The sequence below is a fragment of the Fukomys damarensis genome, unplaced genomic scaffold (genome assembly GCF_012274545.1).
Source record: "Fukomys damarensis isolate Sample0158 unplaced genomic scaffold, DMR_v1.0_HiC HiC_scaffold_23, whole genome shotgun sequence".
Classification (NCBI taxonomy): Eukaryota; Metazoa; Chordata; class Mammalia; order Rodentia; family Bathyergidae; genus Fukomys; species Fukomys damarensis.
In genome coordinates, this window is record NW_022900935.1 from 2,570,155 (window position 1) to 2,595,260 (window position 25,106).

Below are 25,106 nucleotides of genomic sequence, written 5' to 3' on the forward strand. Positions count from 1 at the left end.
ACCCGAGTGCCCGCCTCCTCTCCCTTCCACCTGAGAGGCTGACTCTGGGCTGGTCCTTACCATCTGGCTGCTATGCTGCTGGGAAGGATGGGGGACAGAGGGCAGCATGCCCTTCCCAGAGGCCTTGGAAAGTCCAGCACAATTCTGTGACATTGTCTAAGGGTCAAAGGACATTTATCTCGGGTCCTTACCTAGGTTCTGTGCTACCCAAGAGTAGCAGGGTACCCTATCTTACTGTCACCCCTTCAGTGCACCCACTTGAATACCTACATTGACATTCATCTACCTCCCCATCCCTCGAGCCATGCGTCCACCCATCCATCCATCCAACTACCTACCCATCCATCCCCTTATCCATGCACATATGCATCCATCCATCCACCCATCCATCCATCCATCCATCCACCCACCTACCCACCCACCCATCCATCCATCCATCCACCCACCAGCCCACCCATCCATCCATCCATCCATCCATCCATCCATCCATCCATCTACCAGCCCACCTACCCACTCATCCATCCACCCATCCATCCATCCACCCATCCATCCATCCATCCGTCCATCCATCTACCAGCCCACCTACCCACTCATCCATCCACCCATCCATCCATCCACCCATCCATCCATCCATCCGTCCATCCATCTACCAGCCCACCTACCCACTCATCCATCCACCCATCCATCCATCCACCCATCCATCCATCCATCCGTCCATCCATCTACCAGCCCACCTACCCACTCATCCATCCACCCATCCATCCATCCACCCATCCATCCATCCATCCGTCCATCCATCTACCAGCCCACCTACCCACTCATCCATCCACCCATCCATCCATCCACCCATCCATCCACCCACCCACCCATCCATCCATCCATCCATCCATCCACCCATCCATCCATCCATCCATCCATCCATCCATCCATCCATCCATCCATCTACCAGCCCACTTACCCACTCATCCATCCACCCATCCATCCATCCACCCATCCATCCACCCATCCATCCATCCATCCACCCACCCACCCATCCACCCATCCACCCATCCATCCATCCATCCATCTATTCATTTCCAGACAATCCCTAGGATGCGCACAGTTATCAGATTTTATTTTGACACACGCTACAATGTGGATCAGCCCTGAAGACATCATGCCGTGTGAAGCAAGTCAGTCACAAAAGGACAAACACTGCATGATCCACTTACCTCGGCCACATAGAGTAGTTGAATTCAGTGAGGCAGAAAGTAGAATGGCGGTTTCCAGGGCCTGGGGCGAAAGGAGAACGGCGAGTTGTTTAAGGGATACAGAGCTTCAGTTGGATCAGTTTCAGAGTTGCAGGATTCAGAGATGAACAGTTCTGATCGCTGCCCATCACTGTCAGTAGCTGGGATGCCACTGGGCTGTGTGCTTAAATAAGGGGGGATGGTAAGTTTTAGGCTATACATATTTTATCACAATTAAAAATTAATCTTTTCAAGTATCAGATTCGACAGGGAGGCTGCAGGCTCCCTTTTATAGAACACCACTCTCCCTCTCCGCCCATTCCCAGGGGCCTTAGGTGCCACCTCCCTCTGCAGCACATGCAGCTGCTCCCACCTCTGCCCCCTCCTGGCTCCAGTGCCCGGGTGCTCACGGCTTCCCCGTGGCAGTTATACCAGTGATATGATGACAGCTGGCACATGGCAAGGACCATTCCCGGGGCTCTGCCGGGCCAGTGTGTGCCCACCTGGGAACTGGCTCCTGCTGCATTAGTCTCCTTCTAAAGGAGAGGGAACTGAGGCCCAGGGAGGTAAAGCGAATGGCAGGAGGGTAAGCCACAGATGCAGGGTTGAGCCCCAGCCACCGGATGTGACATGTCTGCCCTCTCAGCTGCCCTGGGGTGCTTCTTGCCAGCCTGATGCTTGCTCGGATGCCCCCTAGGGATTGAGCTCCTGGAAGCCTTATTTCCGCAGGCCCTTGTAAGCACCCCAAAGACTGGGCTTGGGAGTCTATACTCATTTTTGTGCACCTTTGACCCAGAGTGGGTACGAATGGGGTCTCTGTGACTCAGAGCTAGAGTATCAGGGGCCCCTCAGGGACAGAAGCTAAGGGGACAAACTCAGCGGTCAGAGGAAATGATTTTAAATGTAACCTATTAGAATATTAATTCAAGAAGAATCTGTAATGAGCAAACTATGAGTTTTTTAGATTGACATCATCCATCCTGCACACGTCAACCTCTTTCTTCATACCTTAGCCCTGGACTGTGGAGCTCATTCTTAAACTGTGCCCTGGTGTGCTTTGGCTTTGGAACCACTGATATCATTTGTGGACAGATCACCCTTCCCTCCGGGCTGGCCCATTTGGCAGGAACCATGTGCTGTGGGGCAGGAGCTCACAGAGCCCGGAGTCTGTCTTGGCTTAGAAGTCTGCTTCCGGACTTCTGTAGCTGTGTGGTCTCAGGCAAGCTGCTTAACCTCTCTGTGCTTCTCCCCCTGTAAAAGGCCCTTCCAGTGAGCAGTCTCGTGGATTAAATGAGATAAAGTGTGCTGAGAGTTTAACCCGGTGCCTGATGCATGGCAAACTAAAAAGGTTAAGCTCATATAAAAACGGTTCAGAAGGAAACGGTATGTAACAAGCACATTTATGGTACCAGTCATCAAAAAACAACTGGTTTTCATTTTTCCTCTTCTTGTTTCCGGCAGACATCTTGGGCCCTTGGCTGGCACAGAGGAGTGGACAGTTGGAGAGCCAGCGGCTGGAAGGAGGAGAGATGGCCACACAGTTCGTAACTCCTCAGTAGAGGGCAGCGCCTGCTTCTCCTGTCCCTGTCTGGCTCTGCAGGTTTGCTCCTCGGCTTCGAGAGGAGAGGCCGTTCTCACTTTCCAAGTGCATTGTGCACAGACTGCTGCACATCTGGGAGAAAGGTGCCGGGGAGGAGCATGAGCTGCTTGATCCTCCCACGCCTCCAGGAGTGCTCAGAGAGGCACATGTCAAGGATGACTGTCGTCACCTGCGGAAGGCTGACTGACCTTCTCCGCTAGATGTATCAGATGCTGTGGCGACCTGGGGACACTTGTGGCCCCTGGTCATGGGCAGTGAGGAGAGATGGCCCGTCAGATTCCCCATGGCTTCTCCACACCAAAGATAGCTGTTGTCTCCAGGGCTTTCCAGGGTAGAGCCTGACTGAGATGCCCTTCCTCTACGCTGTAAGGCCCCCAACCTGAGGCCCAGAGCTAAAGGCTCTGGTCTGACTTCTTTCCAGAAAGCCACCGGCATGGGCAGGCAGCAAAGGGGGCAGACTTAGACCTGCGGCAGCAGAAAAGAGGGAGCAGATGTCACTGGCTACCCCCAGGCTGGTGCTGTACCTTGGTCCATCTCGCCTGTGTCCCGATCCCCAGGAGAATCTCGGGAGAAAGAGAAGCAGCAATGACTTCCTCAGGTATCGATGGGGAAACTGAGGCGGGCGAGTCAAGGGATCGCGCCAGGCCACCTGCGGATGTCAGGCGGTGGCTTGTTGTTGGTCAGTTTGTTTTCAGTATGTCAGGCTGACGACCTGGTGACTCTGTCTCCCCAAGACATCGACTGGCATCACTTTCCTCAGGGTCAGCGGAAGGTGGAGAGAGGGGTATGCCCACCTACTGTCTCCCCAACACCGACTGGCATCACTTTCCTCAGGGTCAGCGGAAGGTGGAGAGAGGGGTATGCCCACCTTCCAACCACAGAGGGCGCGCGAAACAGGGCCAGAGCCACTGTCCGCAGCAGCCCCCAAATCGCGCTGACTCAGAGCGGATCTCAGCACCCCAGAGTGTCAGGGGAGGAGGCTGCCTACCTCCTGGCAGTCAGGAAGGGAAGGAGAGAGAGACAAGAGGAGGCGGGGTGTCCAATGTCCCCTTCAAGGGCACCCCTGACGACCTAGCTTCCTTCTGCTGGGCCCCACCTCCTGAAAGTTGCGCCAGGTCCCTGTAGCCTCCCAGGCTGGCGGCATGGCCTTTGGGGACACGCTGAACTGGAGCAACCTCTCTGCCTCTGCTCTTCCTGCAGGCCAATGCCTCCATGCCCAGCCCTATGAGGCGCTCTCTTCTCGTACCGTTTGATGCCGTTACCCCATTTCTGTCCCATCTCACCTCGCCCCACACTCCACATTGGGTTAAACACTTAGGATGCTGATTAGGTTATGGCAAAAATGATACTAAAGATTAAACGAAGAGCGGCACCGAAAGCACCTGCTTGTGAAATGCCCACTGTGGCCATTCCTATGTCCAGCCGTTTAGACGCATCATCTCTTGTCGATGCTCAACTGTGAGTTCTGGAAGCAGTGGCTGCATCCAGGTCAGCTCAGCACTGGGATGGTCCCATCTGCCAGGGGGCCCTCGTACGCGGCTGGCAGGTGGATGTTGTCACTATGTAGCTGCGGAAGGGATGTGTTGAGGCGGGAAGGTGTGCTGTCACCCCACGGCCACCCTAACCCCTCCCTGCAGCTCTGATGCAGGCCCAGGGAAGAGTGCGCACCCGACACCCAGTGGGTAGTGGCGCAGCGTCCAGCTGGGCGTCTGATGGGACAATCCCATGACCTGGCCCAGCTGTCAGGGGGCTTGAGTGGCTGGCAGTCAATTAGAGCCAGATTTGTGTTGTCCCAAATTATCCCTGTTGGTTTCCAAGGCGGCCCCATCAAGTGACTACAGACCGGGTGTAGCAGAACAGTGAGCAGGGGGACCCTCAGTCCTGAGGCAGAAGCGAAGGCTCCGGGGTGAGCAGGGCTGTGCCTCTGACCAGGCTGGGGACCTGCTGCTCTGTGCTGCTGCTGGCTCTGGGAGGGGGCGCTGTTTCCGCCTGAGGCTGCAGCCCTCCGTCTCCACGTTGCCTCTTTTCTTCCTGGATCCATCTCTCACTGCCTTTTTGTCAAGGACCCTTGCCATGGGGTTTGGGGGGCCCCTCACACTCCAGAGTTACTGCCTTCTCTCAGTCTTAACTATGACCCTTTTCCCAAATGAGGTTGCAGCCCCAGGTTTTGGGGATTGCTTGTGGATACCTCTTTCAGAGAAGTCGTTTTCTACACTGACCCTTCTCAATCTGCCCCGCTCCCCCCGAAACCCGCTCACAGCCCTTTGGAGAGGGTAATTTAACCCCTTTGTCTCACCCACGAGGCACCAGTGCTCAGAGAGGCTGTGTAGTTCACCCGGGAGAATCGGCCCTTGGGTGAGGATTTGCTCTGCTCTAAGGCACTTTTTCCTTCCCTGAAGCCTGAGTCACCTCCTCTCCCAGCCTCACCTGGCTCCTGTGCCCAGAGGGGCACCTGAGGCTGCTTCTGGCCTGCCCTGCAGCTGGTGACTGGACAAGACGCATATTCAGGAGCAGCTTTGGCAGGCAATGCAGCCTTTCCAGTGATGAGGCGGGGGACACCGGACAGGGGATGGACATCATGGGAAACCCCAGTCTACTTTGGCTTTCCCCCATCTCGTAACGGCTTTACTACAGCATAATTTGCACACACACGGACGCACACGTCTTAAAAGTGATATATGTGACAGGCCTTGATGTACGCATGCCCTTGTAAACCCCTCAGCACGTCAGCCAGTGAGCACACACAGGTCTTGCCCCAATTAGCTGGGCTGTGCCCCTTCGGAACGAGTCTCCTCCCATTGCTCCCACGTCTCACCCCAGGCAGGTCTGTGTCTGCCCCGTGCCCACCCCCCTGTTGATCTCTAGTTTGAATTTTCTGCATTTTTATATAAATGCAGGCACACAGCATGGCGGGTTGTTTGTGCGGCTTATTTCCCTGGGTGGAATTATTTTGAGAGCTGTGTTCTGTGGCATATCAGCCCTGCATTCTTTCTATTGGTGGCTAATTTTCCACCATGTGGCTGCTCCGCGGTCCGCTCTTCCGCTCTTCCGTTGATCGAAGCTGGATCCTCTCCAGGTTTTGATGATCATGAACAAAGGCTCCATGAGCGTTTGTGTGAAGCTCTCTGTGTGAACACGTGCTTTCCTTTCTTGGGGGTGAGTACCTAGGGACGGCTGGATCGTATGGTAAACGCATGCTTAATTTAAGAGCCAGCGAATTGGAGAAATATTGGTACCATTTTACATTCGCACCAGCAGCCCATGAGCTTCCAGTTGCCCCACACCCTCGCCAAGGCCTTCACTGATCAGTTTTCTATTTGTGCCCATTCTAATTCGTGTATTGATTTCTCTTTCTGGTTTTCCTTGGCATTTCTCTAACACCTGATAATGTGGAGCATGTTTTGCGAGTTTAGCTTCTTTGGTATACCGTCAGTTCAAATCTCTTGCCCATTTTCACTTGGGCTGTTGATTTTCTCCCCAACGAGTTTCATTTGGCAAGTTCTTTCTCTGCTCCAGACACAAGCCCTGTAGCAGACAATTTGTAAACACTCCCTCTCCGTCTTTGTCTTATCTTTTCATTCTCTTAACAGTACCTTTCAAAGATCGGAGCACTTGCAATCTGATGGAGTCTAGCTTATCAGTCCGTTCTTCCATGGCTCTTTATCGATGTGCCTAAGAAACTTTTGCCTAAAGCCAGCATCGGGAAGCTATTTTTAGGGAGGAAGCCGAGAAGCCGAAGGGCCGCCACATCCATTTCCTGGCTCTAGGGGATCAAGCGCCTCCATTCACGGATGTCACTGTCCTTAAAAACAAAAGCATCGTCTTATATATTTCTGCCTCTTCTGTTGTTTCAGACAAGAGGGTAAATCTGAGCCTGTTACTCACCTTCTGTTGGAGATTCTCATTGTAAACACCATTTTACTTACAGTGCTGTCTGCTTTTCAGTGGAGAGCCCTTGGGGGGTGGGGGGCAGAGGGACTGGCCTGTGTCCAACAGCATACACAAATGGTACTGTCGGGATGAAAGTCCAGTCTGCCCAGCAGACCAAGCGCCCTCAGACTTCGGGGACCAGACAAGCTTCCATCTTTGCTGCTTGAAGTTTCAGAGTCTGAAATGCATTTGGGACCCGGGACCCCACCACACCAATTGCTTGTCTCTGAGCTCCAGCGGTCTAGTCTGCCTACAGGAAATGAGAATTCTGACTGGACTTGCTCTGGAAGGGTTACAGTTCCCAAACGATAGGCTCCTACAGCCTTGTGGGTGCAGAGCACAACCTAAATGATGCCATTTAGCAGCCAGATGGAGAAATCTAAGATGTTCATACCACCACTGGCCTCTCTTGTGCTCACTGCAGGCATCACCAATCGGTAACGGAACTCTTTCCCACTGAGCTAGGCTTCATCTCCAAATCCAATCTTTTTGAAAATTGAATACTCAACTTGCCCACCACCGAATTGTAGGTTGGTACAGAAGATGAAGGCCTGATGCACCCCTCCTCTTCCACATGCCTCCGCTGGTTGGAGGCAGCCCAGCCTTGGAAACACACTTTACCTGAGCAAGCCTTCACTGCCTCCTCCAGCTGCAGGGCCTGAGCCCTTCCTGTGTATGACAAAAGTTCCATTGTTGGGCGCATTACGCTGTGCACAGAGGGGACTCACACAGGCTGGACAGCTCCATCTTCTGGAAAAAATGCAGTGTGAAGGTCATGGTCATGTCCCTTCTTCCTCCAGTTCCTGTCACGGGACATGGGACCTTTTACCTTATTTTTGGACACCTTTTGGCAGTATCTTCCCTAAAATGTCCAATCTGAACTAAAAAACAAAACAAAACAAAAAAATCCAGTGCAAGATCTGATTAGAACACAGTAGAGGAAAATGATTGCAGCTTGGCCTCCACATGTTTTACTTTTATTAACACTGCCTGTGATTTTTAGTAGCTTCTGAAGCGGTCATCTCGCACCTTTAGCTCCTTGGTGACGAAGGGAGGAAATTGTGACCTGTGCTGAGCCAGCCGGGCTCCCCTCTCCCGCTCTGTGAAACTGGACTTGTGAGCCCGGCACTGTGCTGGATACCAGCTCCCCTCCAGAGCAGCCTGTGAGTGCACAGGGGAGCCTGTTCCAGGCCCTGCCCCACACGAGTGCATGCTGAATGCCAGCAGTGTCAACATTAGGGGGCACTTATGTAACACTGGCTGCACGCTCTCCACTGGCTACGCATCTTCTACATTTTAACTCATCCCGCCCTCCCCTTAGCCCTGTGAGCTAAGTGCTTGCTATTTTTCACTCCTGTTTTATAGAAGAGGAAACAGATACAGAGTGGTTAAGTAAGCCAGTCAGTGGCCGGACTGAGATTGGAAGCCAGTTTCAAAGCCCACGTCCCTAATCCCGATCATGGTCCTGCAGGGCTGGCGGGGTGGGGATACCTGTTAAAGTTCCCGCACATAGCTCCCGGGAAGGTGTCCCGGCAGCGGCTGGAGAAAGCTGGGATGGGAAGAGGTATCTACTGGACAGCTCTCCCCACTGCGCCATTTGGATAAGGCAGCTCAGCTGGACAAGGCCGAGATGGCCTGTTGGTGAATCTCGCCCCCTAATCAGTTAGTTTCTCTGTTTACACTGCACGCAGCCAGCAGGTGAAGGCAGGTGGAAACCCAAACCGGATCGGGCCAGCCCGTGCCTCCTGGACCTTTTGGGGCAGAGCCATGGTTTCTAACTCAGAGTTCTGCTCTGGAGGGTATCTCAAGGGCCGTCACAAGATTTGTGCTCTGAGAAGACACCCCCAGGTTTGAGAAGAGGACTTGCATTGAGCATTGGCAAAGCTACCTATGTCCCTTCCCTCCCTTGCTGCTCCTTTCCAGCCCTGTGGTTGGACGGTGCTGGCCCTGCCCCTTTTGGACATGTGATCTAGACTGAGCCAATCAGCACATACTCTGTACCCCCAAGCACGTCTAAGGCAACACAGGTGAACGCCCATGCTTAACTGCTTACTTCCTGCATCCCCTGTGAGTTTTCACTCTGGTTCAACTCCTGATCTCTCTATAACACTGGGCAAATATGTACCACCTTTGGGCCTCAGTTTCCTCTCCTGTAACACAGGCATCCACCTCCTCGGGCTGTTGAGAGGACTCAGGGCGATCACGCAGGAACAGCTGGCCAACAGCAAAGGCTCGGTAAATGTCAGTCTATTATTGTCCTGTTTATTAGGTGGAGGGAAAGCCAGGTGCTGAGAATTACACATTCACAAAGAGCGAATGTGCAGGATTCAGGTCTGTGGAGGAAAAGAAGGGCCCCAGGTGGTAGCTGGTGTAGGCAAAAGTCCAGAGAGAGAAAGGCAAGGAAGGCATTTGGTCCGGCTTCTCGGTGGCTGGGAGATGCTGAGGTGGGGAGGCGGGGAAGTGTGCTGCGCATCGGGCTGGGCCGGATCGAAGACCTAACTTGTGCTCTCAGCAAAACCTCCCTGTCCTTTCCCCAGAAAGGGAACTTGAAGCCACCGGACCCATAACTAATTCATCTATTTTCCCAGTCCAGTGATGTTTCCAGTCAATCCAGTGGGGCAAAACAGTTTAGTGTGGCCAATTTGCTGCTGGAGCTAGCACCTAGGGCTCCTGGGCTCTGGTAGGTGCTCTGGTTTGGACCTGACATGTCGCCCAGAGTCCCTATATTTGGAAGGTGTCTGGAACATGGGGTGCTGTACTCACCAGTGGATGGGTCCATAGCGAATGTGGTGTTGGGAGGCAGGGCCTGGTTGGGGGAGCCAGGCCACCGTGGATGGGAACTGGAAGTGTGTGTCTCTCTCCCTGGCTTCTCTCTCCATCTCTCTCTGCTTCCTGGACGCCGTGATGTGAGCAGCTATCTCTCATAGCAGACCCTGCCAGTATTGCCATTTCTGCACCTGAGCCCGCCAACCATGGACTAAAACTTCTGAAACCGTGAGCCCAAATAAACCTCTCCTCCTTCAAGTTGTAGTTGTCCACTGTTGTGTCCCAGAAGTGAGAAAAGTGACAAAGACAAAGGGCATATTAGGGTCTGCCATGTGGGAAACGTCTCAGCAGGGCTGCTGGGGACACCAGAACCCCAGAGCCCAGCCTCCGGGAGAAGAGAGAGCGCCAGACAAGATCACCTTTACTGTTGCTTTTGAGTCTGTGACAAAGAGTGACGTTTCCTTCTTTAAGCTTCTGCCACGGTGGGAACAAAGCCTTGTGAGGCCAGCAGGGCTCCACCCCGTGTCTTCACCCTCCCTGCCTGTGTTGGCTTTTCATTGCTGTGACAAACTGCCCAAGAAAAACAACTTCCAGGCAGAAAGATGTGCTTGGGGTCACGGATTCGTCCACGGCTGGCTGGGCCTCTGAGGAGGCGGAGCGCTTGCGAGTGGGGTGGAGCCGCGCTGTTTGCCTCAGGACAGCTGGGAAGGACAGAGGAGTGGGACAGAGAGATGTGAGAGGAGAGGAGGCCGGGGAGGAGGGACAGAAGAGCAAGAAGACAGTGGTGGAGGAGGAGGAGGAAAGGACGGAGGAGAAGGAGAAGGACGAAGAGGAACACGAGGCAGGAGAGAAGGAGGAGGTGGAGGCGGAAGGGAAGCAGCAGCAGCAGAAGCAGTGAAAGGGCTGTGGACAAGACATAGTCCTGAAGGCCACGTTCCATGTCCCGCTCCTTTTAACCAGGCCCCGCCTAAGTTTCCGTCGGCTCCCAATGAAGCCGTCAAGTTATGGATCATATGGAGTGAGAGCCTCCATGATCTAATCACCTCCCCAAATTCCCGCTGTGTACCTGAGCCTTTAGGGGCCATATTAGGCCCAAACCCCAATACCACCCACACTAAGTGTAAGAGATGTAGGCGATTATCTGGCAGACGGGCTCTCAAGTCAGGCGCCCCACTTGGGAATCCCCAACATCCCAACCTCCTGGGTAGCCTGAGATGCGTCGAACGGTCTGGACAAGGCTGACTGATCAGGAAAGGACACCTTCTGATTGCCTCCATCCGTCTACCCCCTCACGCCCTTGAGGTCATCCTTCGTCATAGGTCAGTGTTTCAGTCACTGATCATCTTTGTAATATGTTGACACGCACTCTTGTCACTGAGGCACTGGGCATGGGGACCAGGAGCAGGTGGCAGTAGCAGCCGTAGGTTGAGGGTCACTACGTGTGGATTAGGTTGGATGCCAGGGCTCTAGGGCAGCCATGGCATGACCCCTCCCTGGTCTGCTCAGCAGAGGCTGGCAAGACCCAGGATGGAGCAGGTGGGTGAATAGATGGGAGGTGCATCAACAGGGTGAGGTATGGGGATCCCGGAAGCAATGTTGGGGGAGGCCCTGGGCCCCTGAATCCTGAGCAACACGGTCTGGAGTTTTAGCTGCTCCAGCTGGGACCATTTCAGGGCCCGCCTTTCCCATATACTCCAGTGTTCGCCTTGCCCAGTATTTAAGCTCCGTTCTCCTTTCCCTAGGTGGTGTGCTGGGTCGTAAGGTTAAGAACCAACAGCAGGTGGTTGGACATAATGGTGAATGCGTATCAAGAACATAACTGTGGGTGGTGGGTGCAGGTCTGGCCAGGGGCAGAATGGAAAAGCTAAACTGGGGAGAAGGACTTCGAACTCATGACCACTGTGGTCAAAAGCAGGTGCCACTGTTAGACGTTGAAGAATTTCATTGCCTGTCTCTTTGCAGCTCATGGACATCAAGACAATACAAGAATCCCTTAGTTACTACAAACCAGATATACCTTTGACTTCTTTTAACTCAGCCCAGGACCCTAAAGGGCCACAGCCATGGAGGGGATCCCAGTCTCCGTAAGACAAACCTTCTTCATCCCAAAAAACCTAGCCTAGAATTTGCTAGGGAAGACCTGCGTTTGCTCATTCAGCAGACACACACGTCTACCGCGTTAGTCTCCTAGGATTGCCGCAATGAGGTGCCAAGGTGGGTGGTTTAAAGCAACGGGAACTTATTCTCTCACCGGAGGCCGAAGTCCAAGATCCAAATGTCCAGGGCCACGTCATACCTGAGTGCCTGGGTGGAATCCTTCCTGGCTTCCCATGCAGACTGAAGATTCCTGGAGCTCCCTGGGGCTATGATTTGTGTGGTTTCAATGTGTTCCCCAAAGGTCCATGGGCTGAAAATTTGGTGCCCGTGTGGCAACGCTCAGTGGTGCTGATGCCGTAAAGAGATGGAGAAGGTGATCGGGTCATTGGGGAAACTGTCCTCCCGAGGGACTAATGCTGGCCTTGTGGGGGAGTTAGCTGCAGTGGGAAGGGGCTGACATAAAGCAAGGCCACCCCGGGCTGTCACCGCCGGCTTCTCCCCGTGTGTCTGTCTAACCTCCCTTCTTGTGAAGACGCCCATCATGTCGGATCAGGAGCGGCACTAATCACTTCCCGCAGCACCGATTACCTTTGCAAAGACCATTTCCATTAAGTTCACATTCATGGGGTCCCACGGGACAGGACTTCCTCGTACTTTGGGGGGGACACAGTTTCGACCACGACACCTACTGTGTCGAGAAGTAGCCGTCACACGGGGGACTTCACTCTGGCATCTCAGCACAGCCCTCTGGACGGACTGCCCGACACTTCTCACCGTGTTTGCTGGCGCAGACACTGCGCTCTGCACCCTGCGAGCTCGGAGTCACCTGCCTGGCGCAGACTCAAAGGGGCCTCCGAGGCTCATCCGTAACCAGAAGAGGAGCAGCGGGCAGAATAAATCTCACTCTGAAATTAATGTAGCTCGGGAGAAAAAGTACATTTACTCATTTCAACTTCTTGTTGCGAGACTCATAAGTGAATAAATCCGAAATAAATGTAACTGGGACGAAGGGAGAAGCCACGATAAATGCAGTCCCATCGCCCTAAATGAAGACAAAGGTTCCAAGACGATGTTAAATCCCATCCCTGAAGGCTCTTTTCATTTCAGACCCAGATTTCCACAAAATCGAGTTTTCCGGCCGCGCTAAGCCCCCTGCTGCCTCTCTCCACCCACTCCTTCCTCCTAAACAAGTTCGGGCCCCGCCTTCCCGCCGGCCTCCTGGTGTCACCCACACAGGTCAGGTGGAGGCTCTGAAGACGGGGTGCGCGGCTTCCCCAGCCATCAGCCAGCTTCGGCTGCACTGGGGACCCACAGCGTGCTTGGTCGTCCAGGACATTTGCATATCTCACTGCAGCCTCCTTAGGCCCACGGGGCGCATGCGCAGGGCTGCACTCACCTGTGCTCCGCCAGGGAGGCCGGAGTTCAGCTCTGTGCCGAGAGGCTGGACGCTCAGCTGTGAGCGGCTCTGCAGCCCAAATAGTGAGAGGCTTGAATGTGTCCTCAAGGTTCGCGTGTTGGACACTGAAGCCCCGGTAATGCAGCCGAGCGGGGAGGTCCGGCGGCTGTGTCCTTCAGAGTGGACTGACGCCGCTTAGTGACCCTGGGGGCGGCTGCTGGCCAGGACGAGCTCTGCCCCTTCCTCACGCTGGTGCACCTCCTTGCCCTTCCGCCTTTCACCGGAGGACTACCCAGGAAGAAGGGCCGTCCAGGGCAGCTACCTTGATGTGGGATTTCCCAGACCCCAGAACTGTGAGAAATAAGTCTCTGTTCTTCACAGATCAGCTGGTGTTGGGTTGTGGTACAGCAGCTCGAACGGACAGGCAGCCGGGGTGCAGGGGCAGAGGCAGCCAGGTCTCCGCATCGTTCACGGACAGCCACGGACCTCATCCCCACTCTGCACCCCACAGACCTGGGGCCTGGGTGTCCTCGGGGCTCGGGAGCCTCAGGGCGAGCAGCCGAAGTGGGAGCCTTTCCAGGAGAGACCCCGCTGTGCGGGAAGATGACCCAGCCCCCTTGCACAAGGACAGGGGCCACCGGGGCAGTCTGGCCCCTCAAACTGGCACTCACAGCGGCCCTCACCCTTTAGCCTGGCACAGAGCCTGGCACAGGCAGGGCACCCAAGCCTCAGGGATTGAAATAAGTGGCCCTCCCTGACCGGTGCCCGCCCCACCCTCGATGGTGTCACCAGCCGTGTCTCTGACTTTACAAGCTCGCCTCAGCACCTCGCCATCGGGCTGACTAAGCCACACTGAGAACAAGCACTGAGCCTGTGTGTCGGCTCCCGGGGGCCCAGTGAGGGTTGACAGATGTCTGTCTCCGCACCGACGGTGTTCTGGTGTCAGACAAGGTCAATGTCAGGAAGCCTGTGCCGGGCGCCCAGCCCTCCCCACCCAACCCCACGCCAGGTCCCGCTGTGATGTGGCTCTGGCTGTGCTGGCGGAGGTAGGTTTGCTTGTAACCGTGGCGACAGCTGGCGTGCCGTGGTGCCTACTGCGTGCTGGTGGGACTTGTCCCTCTTTCTTATCAGAAAGCTTAGGATGTGCCGGGTGCTCCTGTGCCCGGGCTGGGACAGCGCTGCGTCGCTAAGTTGACACTCTGGAGGGGAAGTGTGTTCTATTTTGATCTGCTGTGTGCGGGTGGAGGGAACTATATCACGGTATTATATTATATAAGGCAGACTACGTGAAGCCCACCTGAGGTTATGTCGTGCCTTATCCTGTCACATCACATCATGTCCCTTGTACTGAATCCTCACGGCAGCCCAGAAGAGAGGTTTTACTGTCTTTCTCTTAGAGCTGGGACGCCCGGTGTGAGTGCCTGGCTCTGTGCCCCAGCCAGGGGATGAGGGGGCGGAGTGATACGATAGGGGAGGGGCCAGAGCTAGACGCAAACACCCTCCCTGAGCCTCAGTTTCCTTTCTTTGTTTCTTTTTCCCTTTCTCCCTCACTCCCCGCACAACCCCGTGTGTGTGTGTGTGTGTGTGTGTGTGTGTCTGTCTGTCTCTCTCTCTCTCTCTCTCTCTCTCTCTTCCTCTTCCCTTGTCTCTTTTGATTTCTTTTCTTTTGTGGTACTGGGATTGAACTCCAAGCCTTCACACTGAGCTATACCCAGTTCTTTCTATTTTTTGAGACACAAATCTTGCTGAATTTTTCCAGGCTGGGCTCCAGCTTGCCACCCTCCTGCTTCAGCCTCCTAGAGTGCTGGGATTACAGGTGTGTGCCACCATGCTGGGTAAAGCCCCCACTTTCTCATCTGTAATCCAGAGCTGCTGTGTTGCCCTCCTGGGATGGCCGGAGGCTCACGCTGGCTGACACATGTGATGCGCCTACCTCCGCACTGACACCTGGTAAGAGCCACCTTTTCTCATGGCAGAGATCATGGTTGTTATAAGCAGGAGCCCAGAACTGCTTGGGGACAGACCCAGGGCTCTCGTCTCTGGTCCCTGAGCTGCTGATGTCACCCTGTGATGCATAGATGGAGTGGGAATCACAAGGCCCCTCCTCACTCGTGTCCAACTCCCATGGCTGGGGAGGGACCAGAAGCTCTGGCATCAGCCCCCCCCCCTTCGAGGAGCATGGTGTCAGGGTGAAGCTGGGTTCCAGTCCTGGCTTTTCCCATGCAAATGGATGCAAATCACTTCCCTCGTTCTTACAGCATCTGGAAAGTGAAGTTTTACCCGGACTGGACTGCTTGTTGGGAGGCCTAAGCACATGCGAAAGGCCCAGGACAGGGCCCCTGCGGTGGAGGAAGCTGGGGAAGTGGCCATGCTGAGGAGCTGGGTTGCATTTGGTGGGACTGGAGACAGACTCTCCACCAAAGGGAACTGAAAACTGGCCTGGGGAATGAAGCGTCACTGTGAGACGGTGGCTTGGTCGAGGAGGTCAGGAGTCCAGTGCAATCTTTTGCCTTGTCCTCCAAGCTCTTTGGGCCAGGCAGTCCAGCAGATACCTTGACTCTGATTTCCTCTTGCCTCCAGTGTCCCTTGTAGCTCACACAGGTGACACAGGTGGCTGTCTTCTGAGCATCGTTTCCAGAATCACAGCCCGTCACTCATAAACCAGACTTGCCTCTTATTTTATTTTCTAATTTTAATAGTTTTACGACTCAGTGATCTTTAGCATAGTCACAAAGTTGTGAAGGTATCACTACAATTTTAGAAAATTCCACCCCTTCAAAAAGAAAACCTGTGCCATTTGGCTGTCCTGTCAGTCTCCCCAATCCTGGCATCATCCTCAGCCCCAGCAACCCCAGATCCTCTTTCTGCCTCTGTAGAATCGCTTATTCTAGATTCGTTATGTAAATGGAATCATATACTATGTGGTCTTGAGTGGCTGGCTTTTGGGGATTTATTTTATAGACTCCCACATGCTCAGAGTTAAGAGGGGTTTCTCAGTTCATCTAACCGAATCCTTTGCATTTCAGGTGGGAAAATGGAGCCCAAAGAGGGTTAGGAGAATTCTTGCCTTGACATCTAGCCTGGCCTGCTCTTCTTCCCCTCCCCTAGGCAGCCTGGGTCAGGAGCAGCCTAATGATTTTATCCTGGAGAAGGGGAATGCAGTTGCATTCTTATTTATTCACTTGTTCATTCATTCATCTACCCATCTGCCCACCCAAACTAACCATCCATCCACCCATCCACCCACCCACCCATCCACCCATCCACTTTTTCTCCAGCAAGTGTTTATTGTAGAGTAATGACAAGCGAGGCTCCGTTCTAGACAGTGGCAAGACGGAGAGGTTTGGCCTCTGCAGCTTACAGATAATACATGTAGAAATAGATACAAGAACGGAGCTGTTGGGTTGCAGCCTGGCCCTGAGCTAGAGGGGAGCAGAGGGAGAAACTGGCCCGAGTGACACTGCGCCTTCAGCTTGGGGTTCAAAACCCAGGAGGCTCTGGGGGGCACTCAGTGCAGAGGAGGCACAGGAATAGTGACAGTGGGTGAGGTTTGCGGTCCCCTTGCCTTTCCGTCATCATGCGGGTTTTTCTCCGGGGTGTTGTTCTCTTTATAGGGCTCTCATTGCAGGTGCCCAGCCTGGGTCCCCACAGGAGCTGGGTCGGGGTTTGAACTGGTGCCTTCTCATGAATCCTTCGCCTGCACCTGCCTCCTGAGAGCCCGTCTCACATGGAGTAGGAGCGGGAGCAGCTGTGGGCCCGCGGGCTGTGAGGACAGAGGCCCTGGGGAGATGGGACAGAGCAGGGCCCTCACGGCCATGCTCCCCGCTTAGGCATCTTGGGTTTTCCGCATGCCCTTGTCTCTTCCGTCCTTTCTCCTTGAGGATCAAGTTGCTTGGGAAAGAGAAAAGCAGTTGCATAACCGTGTCCACTGGCAGGCGCGTTCTAATTTTAAAAAATGTGTCACTCTCCAAGCTGTGCATCCCTTAATCAAGCAATTACTTCGTGATGTAGTATAGTTAAGGGAGGGAGAAAGAAGAAGGAAAAAAAAAAAAAAAAAAAAACCAACCGCCAACCCTTGAAATCTCAAACAATTTCTAGAGGAAATTAATTTCATAAATGTTTGACTTGAGCTCAAGCATCTTTTGTTTCCATTTCTAAATGACAGAAGGGACACAAAAGAAAGGTAGTAATTTGGTATTAATCAATCTTCTCCATTAAAATTAGCTCCCCAAACTCAGAGTGTCATGGAAACAGTTGATACTGGGAAAAGGGCTTGGGGGCCTGGAAGTGGGTGGGGACAAGGTGACTGTGAGGGCACAGCCCAGGGAGCACAGGATGGGCCCGCATGATGTCACTGGCACTGGAGACAGCAGGAGCCACAGGCCGAGTCCTTCCACAGGGTCTCAGTCTAAGCCTCCTCAAGGGCCCCACTGTCTCCCCCGGTGATGTCACCATTGCAGAGCCGAGCCCAGGGAGGGTCAGAGCCCTTGCCCTGCACTCATAGCAGGAAGTGGCAGAGTGGGGACTTGAACCGAGGAATCCTTGCTCTGTCATTACCCCATCTTACCATCCCTTAGTGCCTCTGCCTCTGCCAAAGCCTGGGGCAGGGCCAAAACCACAGGTCGGGAGAACCTAGGGAAAGGAGTGGAGGGGCCCTTGTAGTGGACTGGACACCCCTAACCAGCTTGACTCCAGCATTCCCAGGCCCCCAGGCCGGAGTGTTCTCCTGTGGGGCCTACACTCCAGATCTTTCTTAACCCTTCTCTAAAATACCAGTTTCTCTGTCCTCCCTCCCTCCCTCTAGCCCCCCAGGCCACGATGAGTTAATACACCCTTGTCACCTATGACTTATGCGTTGTTAAACCCAAGCAATCTTCAAAGCTGGCAGTTCTGGCTTCTGCCCAGGTCTGCAGAGGAACTTTCTGAGCTAGGAAGGCGAAGAGAGAGCAGCTGTCCATAACCTCTGCATCTATCCCTCGTCCCGCTCTCTCTCCAAACCCAAGCACTGAGACTTCCTCCTTTATTCCCGCTCCCCATCTCGTCGTTATCTGGCCGCTCTGGTTAAGTCTTCGACCCTCTGTCCCTTGTCTCTACCTGGCCCTTCTACCCCGAGAGCACACACAGGTCGTGGTTGCAGGGGTGGAACGGAGTTCTCATGGGTAGCGGAGCCTTCACTTGTGAACACGTCCTGTCTCTGTCACAAGGCTGCACATCGTGGCAGGGATGCTGCCACCCAGAATTTGAGGGCCCCTCCTTATTTGCTCAAGCCAGGGGAGTGTGTGTGGGACAGAATGAAGCCCAAAGGGGCCAGGAAAAGAACCCCACCAGAGCACTGCTGGCTGCCGGTCCAGGGCTTTGTGAAGAAGCACAGATAGTAAACACCGACTGAGCACAAAACATTCAATTCCTTGGAAGTTAGATATTATCTTCCCCATTCTATAGATGAAAAAAAATGGCCTCAGAGAGGTTGAATCTCTTGTTGAAAGCTTTCACAGCTCGTAAGTGACAGAGGAAACACTGGAACCTAGTCTGCCTAGTGTCGTAACCCCATCAGCGACCTTACACCCTTCCGGGCTCTGGCACCAGAAGGCTCGCTTATGGGCTTCCTTCTGGGCCCTGGGATGGATGCTCTGGGCAGCTGGATGCCCCTGTCACCGCTGCAGCCTCAGTGTCTCTTGATCACTCAGGAGGAGCCTTGGGGACGGAGTGTGGACCCCACCCTCCGCCCTCAGCAGAGCTTCCATCCTGTGCAAGTGCTGTGGCGGGTGCTGCGTGATGGACGTGACTCTCGTCCCTGCTGATATGACGCTGTCTGTCTTGACAAGAAAATGACATTTGAATAAGTAATTAAAGCACAGGATCCATCAAGGTACAGCGCCGAGGCTCTGGGGGAAGGATTAAGAACACGGCTTATGTGTTTATGTTTTGTCTTTTTTTTGTTTTTTTGAGACAGGGTCTCACTATGTAGTTGAGACTGACCTGGAACTCACTATGTAGCCCAGGCTGGTAGACATGATCCAAGTACCTAGGGAGGGGGTGGCAGACACCATGAGGCTCAGTGGGCCAAAGTGATGAGGTGGCTCTGCACTGCAGGGGCAGAGTGGCCCTCTGAGGAAGGTGATGTCCCAGCCCAGATCTGAATGGTGCAGGTAGAGTATTCCAGGCCAAGCACAGCATGTGCAAAGGCTCTGAGGCTGCAGGCAGGGGAGAAGCTGTGCGCCTCTGAGTCTGGAGCCCTGTTCAACCCGATGTTCACTTCCCGCCCTGTCCACATGGGTGGCAGAAACTTCCCTGCCCTGTTGATGTTGGCCATGGCACATGACCGCTTTGGTTGGATGGGATACAAGTAGATGCCTGTCTCTAGGCTCCAGAAGTCAAACAGGTGAAGCAGACATGAGCCCACTCTGCACAACAGAGCGGAGCCAGACACCCCCAGCCAGAAGCTGAACTGGCAGCCACTCTAGCCACTTTTCTTCCGTCAGCGGGAGAACCACTGCTTGTTCATGTGAGCCACTGAGTGCTGGGCTGGCTCGTTACACAGCACTAGTGTGGCTGTTGCTGACAGATACAAATCTGAGCTACCGCAAAGTCCAGCATGACCAGAAGAGAGAAGAGCAGGAAGATGAGACAGGATGGGGCTGCAGGGCAGTCAGGTACCTTGTGGACCCTGTATGACATACTGGAAATGCTTCCATCCACACTGGGTGCAGCATGGCCAGGGGAGGTGAGGTGCTGAGCAGACACAGTGGGGTGCGTCCAGGCCTCTGGACCCTGTTATGTTCCCATCCTACCGTCATCTCATCTCAGTGGCAGCAGTTACCACCTCCCCATGCTTGGCAGGACTGGCCTTGTCTGATTTGTCCAACTCTTGCTAAAATCTCCTCATGCAAATGAGGAAACAGATCATCTCCTGCCCTGTGACCTCAGGTGAGGTCATGTTGATAGGGAAAACTTTTATAAATAGCAAAAACCTATAGAGTGTTACAATGTGAAGTGGCTTCTGCTGTCTCTAACAGCAGTTTGTTTTGTTTAGCTCAAAAGTAATAGGCACTGAAGGCACTAATTCCTGAATGAGGCATTGGTCTTATCCTGAGATAAGTCAAGGTCTTGAGCTCCGATGAGACTGGAGCCACCTGATCGTAAAAGCATCTAGATGAAAGAATCCATCGCACGGCACTGAAGGCACTAAGTGCTGAACGAGGCGTCTGGTCTTATCCTGAGGTAAGTCAAGGTCTTGAGCTCCGATGAGACTGGAGCCACCTGATCGTAAAAGCACCTAGATGAAAGAATCCATCGCTAACCTTTGTTTCCCTGACCCTGAACACCCACTTCCTGTGGGCTAGAATAGAGAACTAGGCGAATCTTAGAGGTAAACTCCCCAACGGCAAAGAACTGCTACGTCTGGGTCGAAAGTCAACTATCCTGTGACTGTGACCGAGCTGTGAGAATGAAGTGTAACCGCCCACATGAAGTCAAGGCTGTGGAACCCCGTAGGAGGAGGAGCCGTAACCCAGTGCGTCGGCGATCGAGGCACGGCTTATGTGCGATCGACCCTTACCCATGAGTAAATTTGTTATTTTACCTCCCTTCTGCTGCCTCTCTGGGTGTCACTTACTGATTCCTTCTGTAACAGTGTGACCAAGCTCTGGCCAATGATCTGTGAGCAGAAGCGTTACGTGTCGCTTCCTGACTGGGGCATTTGATTTCTGGTGTGGGACTCTCAGGACTCCCTCCCCTCTGGGCGGTCCCCTTGAGAAGCAAACTCCCTGGAAAGCGCAGTGGGTACAGAGAGTGAGTGAGAAGTGGGACTTGGTTTTTATAAACCGGGAACATCCTGGAGAGGTTTGTTACTACAGCATGGCTGAGTCTGGCCTTGCAGGTCAAGGTGGGAATGCGTGGCTCTGTCTGTTTCTCAGCATTCACAGTGAAGAACCGAAGACATCCTGGAGAGAGGAGGAAAACAGAGCAGAGAGGAGGGAGGGAAGGAGAGAGGGGAAGGAGGGGAGAGAGGGAGTGAGAGAAATAATTCAATTCAGTTTCCCAAACACACCTCTCCCCATGCTCCCGCGGAGCCGTGTAGACTCCACAGAGCACCTTTGGGTGAAGCCTGCCCAGAGCACTCCAGGACAGCGGGATGTAGCAGGTCTGTGGGACTCCTCCGGGCTCCAGGGCCTCTGGAAGACGTCTCACCTCAGACAGCCTCGCGTGCCGCCAGCCTCCGCCTCCCGCCGTGAACGGCGCCTCTCCCATTCCTGTCCTTCCTAAATGCCAGGCTCGCGGGGAGGATGAAAGCACTGCCAGGTGCTTGGGACGTTGGCGGTGCGGCGAGGCCCGCTGCAGATGTTCCAGTTGCTCAGCAGCTGTCTGCGAGTGGGGGGTGCAGCCTGGCGGGGAGCACAGAGCCGGGTGTGTCGGAGCTGCCTGCGGCCCTGTCACGGTTTGCCTAGCTCGGGTCAGTGGCACGGCACCCACCCTGTGCCCCCGGGATGCCCCGGGCTTGTCAGGGTGCCTTGATCCGTGTGAGTCTCGACACTGAGGGCCCCAGGCAACTGCTAGGGCCAACAGCTCCCTGCATCCTCAAGAATGTGGGGTCCTGCTTCTGGGGTCCTCTGCCCAGGACTTTCCATGGGCCAGGAACCGCAGACACAAATTATACCCTCCTGCCTCTGCCAGAGGATGGGGCCTTCAGCCCTGGCCAGCTCCCCAGTGACCCCCATTTCCATGGTCCATGAGTTTCCATTTCTTCCCACAAAGGCCCGCAAAGTTGCAGACCACTGTGGGCAGACTCTCCCGGGTCCTGTCAGGGACTGGAAACGCACTGGCTGAAAGTTTTCTCTGGGTCTCAGTTAGACATTTGCTGCGGGGAGAGCGTGCTACCTCGGGCCCAAGCACACACAGGCAAGGCCCAGCGTAACCACCACTGTCACTGAATGAACTCCCACGGAGGTCCTCCGGCAGGACGGCTTCGTTGCCTCTCTGGGGTTCCCTCTTTCTCATACATGGGCCCCACTCCACTCACACGTTGCCTCCTGCACCTCTGACCCCTCAGATGCCATGTGGCTGTCTAAGGGGTACCAGGGCGCTTGCAGGTTCCCGCACAGGTGTTCCTGTCCCCTTCCAGGCCGCCCCCCACTAACAGGGCCACTGCAGCTGGTGCTGGGCAGGGCAGGGCGTTGGGTGCCCTGTGTCAGGGTCCCACCTCACCGTGTCTGGGAAGGACCCACCACACTCTCCTCCCAGAATAGCAGCTCAGCTCCCACCCACCCCCAGCCCTCCCAGGCCCGGCCCTCTCCAACCTGCCAACTGAAGAGGGGAGCTCATTAGCTACAAATTAGCATTATTATTCAACTCAAGTGCCCTGTCAGGGGCTTACACAAGGGAGCTGGCAGCGCAGGCCTGTGTGTCGTTGCTTGAGATTTTAATAATCTCTGAAGGTGTTTCTTAATGTAATAATAACAATACTGATGATCAAAGGATGCGGCAGTGTTCCCTCCCATGGGGCCTCAGCTGCCTGACTCACAGAAGCCTGAGGGAAAGCCGGGCGTGGGGGTGGAGAGCGCAGAAACCACCCGCTAAAATAGCCACAGCTGGGCGCTCACAGCCCTCTAATCTGCCCCCTGCTTCCAGAACTGCGCCAGCGTGATTGAAGGGTGCCCTGCCCAGCCCCAAGTGCTTCACAGAGCAAGGGGTACTCAGGAGCCCCTCACGGATCCTCTGGGGAGTGCCTTGAGGTGAAAACTCATCCCCTCTCGTCCCCCTGAAAATGGTTCCCTGCTAGGACCCCGAGAAGGTCCTCTGAAGTTAGTCAGGCAAAGGAACAATTTTATTCAAGGAGCTGCCTCCATCAGAGAATGCTTTTGGAAACCATTGAGAGAAAAAATTAATTCAGACTGCCTCACACTCAACAGATGATTTGTTTGATGCACACATTTCGACTAGAGCTTCAGGTGTGGTTGGATCTAGGTGGCCCTAAAAATAATGTCAGATTAACATGGAAATACAAATATTTCATAATCAATCAGGAATTTTAAAATATTGATTTTTCCCTCTCCGTTGCTTGATCTTGCTTCCCTCTGTGTCAACTCTGTTTTTGGGGACTCCTTCATGGTGGCAAGAAACTGCCAGCACCTCCAGGCTTCCTTGCGTCATTCTCTTTCCCAGCAGCCCTTACTGAAGAGCTGTATTAACTTCCATAGACTCCCATTGGCCCAGCTTGGGTCACATGCTTACCACTGAACCAATCAATGGGGTCAGGAAAAGGAGTTGCCCTGATTGGATAGGCTGGGGTCTCATGACCATTCCTGGGCCATAAAAGGAGGGAGACAATCCCACTCCAGCCCCCACTCCAGACTGTGAAAAGATCTCCAGGGCAGGTAGGCTGCTCTTCCCTGAAGAGAGGGGCGCAGGTTCTGGGCGGGCAGAGCTGGGATGGGTATTATGTGAGCTGTGCCTGGGCAGCACTGCCCTCCCGGCTTCCAGACCCAGAGTTGGCTGCATTGTGGGGACCCCAGACCATGGAATACTCTGAGTTGGATGGGTGCCCCTGGGTCAGACCTTGGTAATAGTCATATGAGATTCAGGGACTCAGCGCTGTGAAATCACCGCGCCCAGCCCTCTTCTGACACTTTGTCCCTGTAGCCTCTTCGGGGAGGCTCAGGCCACCACAGGACATCTCTGGGCAGCCCTGTGCCCCTGGGAAGTGAGGTCCTCGAAGGCAGAGACTCAGCTGGGTCTCCCTTTGCTCCAGGATGAAGGGCTGGACCAGGCATTGTGGCATAAATGAATAGATTTCTGTCCAAACCTCATTCTCCTTGTATGTTTAACCAAAGTGAAGATGGGGGTGTGTGTTTCCATCCTCTGATTCAGGTCATTTAGGAAAAAGCCTTACCACTTCCTGGAGTCTACACATGAAACATCTGAAGATGCCGAAGTGTCTCTTACCTCCACCCCATTCACTCACTCCTCAGACTAGGTAAGCCCTCTGCATGCTACGTGGAGTCTCCCTTCTCACCCTGGAGGCCCTCTCTGGATCCAGATCCCTTGGTCAGTACCTTGGCCAACAGGTGGTTCCTATTCTGCAGGAGTGGGAGTCCTAGAGTGTAGTACAGCAGAACGATCACCTCTCACTTGCTACATCTTCACCCTCTATTAATAGGGTCAGCATCATCCATGGTGGTTTGGGTCCTTGTGTCTCATTAGAAACTCACAATATACGGCTTCCTAGAGGTCTCACTTTCCACATATCCTACCCAAGCCTTTCCCATCCTTTACCTGTATGGCTTTTTGTGTGGCACCTGAAACCACGGAGAAAGGGTAATGTTGTAGAAGCTGAGGAGGAGAAAACAAACTTCCTGTATGCCAGGTACTTTACATCCCATGTGCTCAAACAGTTACCTCTAACAACCCATGAAGCAGGTGTAACTGTCCTCATGTATAGATGTTGAAAAGCTCAGAGAAGTGCTTCGTTTGTCTAAGTCACACAGCTGCAAAGGGGCACGTTAGGATTCGAATCCAGACCTGCCTGGCCTCAGTCCTACACTTTTTTTTTGGTGGCCCTGCAGATGGATCCCAGGGCCTTTTGCTTTGAGTTAAACCTTTAGCACACCACCTCCTTTTTAAAATTGTGAACAGGGTCTTACTAAGTTGCCCAAGTTGGGCTCAAACTTGGGATTGATCCTCTCACCTCAGCCTTCCGAGTGCTGAGGCTGCAGGGGTGCACTATGCCTGGCTGGGCCTGTGTGTTTATAGCAGTGGCAGTATTTCTTCCTGATGACCACAGGGATCTGAGCTGGAGGGGAGGCAGCCAGGTCCCCTGGGGAGGATCTCTTCCCTATCCCTGCGGGTAACCAAGCGCCTCCCACTCCTCCCCAACCCGGCTTCCCTTCCGGGCACTGCGTTCAGCATTCCACCAGGAGCCACCCCAGCCAGAAAGGTCTCTGTGTCCATCTGCCTGCTTGGCACTGCGGGCAGCAGATGGGGGCCAGCGAACCATCTTGGAAGAGGTGCACGGAGAAGGACAAGGCCGGCCTCCCCTCACCAGCTGTTAAGGGGCTCGCCAATTAAGTGGCTGCTTAGGGCTTTCAGAACC

At 54.1% G+C, this 25,106-nt stretch overlaps 1 long non-coding RNA gene across 2 annotated transcripts; it reads left to right on the forward strand.

Moving 5' to 3' along the window:
• The first annotated feature begins 23,321 nt into the window (after nt 1–23,321).
• On the forward strand, nt 23,322–25,106 carry LOC104855369. Of its 2 annotated transcripts, none has more exons than XR_778386.1 (3): nt 23,322–23,391; nt 23,885–23,990; nt 24,920–25,106. It is a non-coding gene; the product is annotated as an uncharacterized LOC104855369 (long non-coding RNA). The 2 variants fall into 2 exon arrangements; XR_778385.1 differs by having other exon boundaries at nt 23,365–23,391; nt 23,853–23,990.